Here is a 3392-nt window from a genome sequence, read left to right as displayed (position 1 = left end):
GCGCCAGCTAAATCAAAGACCCACAGAAGCGCGGCTGTGGACTCGAGAAGGCTGAAGAGAAGTTTCTTGAAAAATTAATCATGTATGCATCAGCTTTCTATTAGTGGAATGTGCATCTACCTTCCCAAAGGGGATTCTCGACTCACTTTTTAATAGACAGTCTTTATTTAAAGAGGGAGGGAAAGAGACAGATTACTCTAATCCATTCAAACACTTCTCTTGCTCACAGTTGACCTTTCAGCCTTTTAGTTTCTCCATCACATTTTTAATCTGCCTTCAGACCGTCTGTCAAAGGAGTCGGCCATCCTTGCAGAATCTATTATTCTAAGGAGAAGAAATATGTTTAGCGTAATTGTCGATGTGGGTAATGAGATAAGACTAAAGACCAGGAAGTAATCAGTTTACAGACTAACGATTGGAGCGTAAGTGGATCTCGTGAGAGAACTGTATCAGGCTTAGTGTCTCCTAGTCCGATTCTGTTTGCTCAACACCGGCGTCTTCGCTCTGACAGATGCATTAAAAACACTGCATGCCCATTTGTTTAACATGGCCTGGGGCTCCGGTTTTTCTAAATCACACCACAAGAGACGACTGAGCAAAATGGCTCATTATATTGTTGCCCAATTGCTGTCGCCGGCATTTGGAGATGTTTTGCTTCTACCTTACTCGATATGCTCTATCTTCTTTAAACACGCGCGCACACACTTTGCTGAATGTAATGGACGTGATTTGAAAGCCTCTATTTGTCTCTACAAACAACTGATTGTTTGCGCTGTACTGCGCTCTTATCATATCAGTATGTAAGAGTAGACCGTAGAGCATTTCTCCAGGGAATTAATGGCACAGAATTGGCCTTGGTTATATGTACTGACACAGAGGTCATGAATCACCCTTGACCTCCATATGCCTCTTCTGTCAAAGCCAACCCTTTATTCGCCCATCCCCCTTTTATATATATATATTTCAAATGTCCATATTGTGGGAATGATATTTTCTCATTATGTAAATGGTGGGGGGAAAATTGGGCCCTAAGGATATTGGCATTACTTTAGCATAATATGTATGGAAAATCTTTTAAATCCATAACGCTTGCCGCTCAAATAATTCATTTATGTAGAGTGCGGCTGTAACATTTTTACTGAGTTTTGACTGGTGTCTTAAAGGGAAACATTATTAATCAAAAGAGGAAAATTTAGAAGTTTAAATGACAAAAATGATCACACGGTAACCTTATTTTAATAGTAGTATGTGAACTATGAAAATAAACATGACACATGAGTTGCACGTTATGGTGAATGTTAATATTAATTGTATAAAACAAACTGTGGCACACCTATTTATTATGAATTATTGCTCCCTGAACACATCACAGTTAGTTTTATGCTACTATAGTAAAGCCATGGTAAATTAGAGCAAGGGAATATCCTGACTGAAAAGGTATTGCGTTAAGAGCAGCTTTTTCCTTTTCCTTTTTTTTTGAGGCTCAGAAGGGAACCGCTATGACGTTAATGCCACTCCGTTATGATGCTGTTATGAGAGGATGCGGTTTCCGTTGTCACGGATTAACTTCAAATCCGCGAGCAAAGCATCGGCTTCTGTGAAGGAAGACCTGCCCGCTGACGCGCTCGGCGAGCTGCTTCCAGCTGTGGTTGCCATGGAAACCGAACTTCTCCCAATCAGTTCATGCCTTGTCCGTCAGTGAAAAGGGTAGGGGATGAATGACACTTAAATGGGCGAAAAAGAGAGGCGAATGGAGCCAACGAGATGGATTCTCAACGGCTCTGAAACGAACTATTCGAAAGAATCGATTCCCCAGTCGGACTTTTCGAGTAATGCGCATGCGCAATTAGGCGCTAGGTAAACTTGGCCTGGGTTAGCGAGGTTTTCGTCGACGGACATTTGTTTAAAGTGTCGAACACGGCTCTAAATAGCAGGTTGAACGAAATGTAATAGTTTAACGGCAGTTTATGTCGACGATATTTGTCATAACCTGAGGTGAGGTGAGGAGATTCAGTTTAAGTCTAGTTTGTTGTTTTAGCTGCAGTTATTGTATGTGCTTTGACGTTTCAAGGTCTGTTCGTTTTTATTTTAACAGATGGTTTATACAGAAGAGCTCATGACCCAGTATTACCACTTTTCGGTTTAAGAAACACAGGTCAGTGCCATTAGCTCATATTTTGCTAATCGTGCATAACGGAGCTGTGTAGATTGTGCAAAAGATAAAATGTACAAGGGTTTTACCCCACGTGGTGAGTTATCTTTAGGCCATAAGGGTTTTGTGAAGTTTTGTCGCCATCGTGTGACCAAGTCCAGTAACTGCAACGAGATATTTAAAAATTTTAAATGCAAATATTTTGAAGCAGCTTGTTTTTTGTGTTGTTTTGTTTCGTGTTGATGTGCCAAAATGTCTTCCCTATTTGAAATGTCACCCTTGATACCCTTTAATTAGTTGCACACTCATTTTCGTTTATAGTCCGCGCTGTACACGTGAGAAACGCTTCGTCGCGCTAAGCTTTAAATCTTGGCGTACGAACGATTTGACATAAAACAAACAAACAAACAAAAAAAAAGTTTGCGCTTGTTCCCGCCCGGTTTCGAACCGAGGACCTTTCGCGTGTTAGGCGAACGTGATAACCACTACACTACGGGAACTGAGCTGCGCCAGTGCAGGATGTGACGTCACTTGAGTCGCGCTCACAGGCACCGGTTCGTAAAGTTGTTCAGGTGTCTTTTCTGAGCATGACTGAAATGTTAGTTTGCTATTTCGCACGTTAATCCTTTCTGAGCGATCTGAAAGTGTGTGTGGCAATTTTGTATAAAAACTGTGTAATATGTCATGGTTCTGTATAGTTTTGTTATTAAAAATGGAAAATGTCATTCTTGAAAGTCTCATTGCAAAACAGGAAAATAACTGAAAGTCAGGGTTTGGTTGTATAAACGTTTTTTTTTCAAGACTGTTCATAGCGTTAACTTAACTGTTAATGTAAACATAGAGTAAAGTTTTAAAAAGAAAGATTGGTCTAATCTGAATGTGAAAAACTGGCTTGTTGACGAAAGTGCTTCTAAAGACAGTCTTTTTTTACATAGTTGCTGTATTTTTGCCACTGTCCCCAGGACTTTATTGCAGTTCAGTATAATTCACTAAAGACATTAAAGTAGAACACATAAATAAAAAGACGATTAAGTTCAGAAAAACAAGCAGTGCTGTAACAGCTGCAGAAAAATGAACACGTGAAGTGCTTAAAAATGCTAGAAAATTGGTCCTTTAGGATTGTAATATCAATTGATCTGAAGGATTGCTGAATATTTCTACATGTATAGCAAATAAAAAAAAACATTAACTCAACACACAAGCACAAAACATGAATTAATACACTTTAAATATTTTTTTT

General features: G+C 39.4%; 1 non-coding gene across 1 annotated transcript; it reads right to left on the bottom strand.

Moving 5' to 3' along the window:
- Nucleotides 1-2579: 2579 nt before the first annotated feature.
- trnav-aac lies at nucleotides 2580-2652 on the bottom strand. The gene has a single exon. It is a non-coding gene; the product is annotated as a tRNA-Val (tRNA).
- Between the last annotated feature and the right edge of the window lie 740 nt (nucleotides 2653-3392).

Source organism: Puntigrus tetrazona, chromosome 15, assembly GCF_018831695.1.
Source record: "Puntigrus tetrazona isolate hp1 chromosome 15, ASM1883169v1, whole genome shotgun sequence".
Lineage (NCBI taxonomy): Eukaryota > Metazoa > Chordata > Actinopteri > Cypriniformes > Cyprinidae > Puntigrus > Puntigrus tetrazona.
The sequence above is the reverse complement of the archived record's forward strand: the minus strand, read 5'-3'. Positions and strand labels throughout refer to the sequence as shown.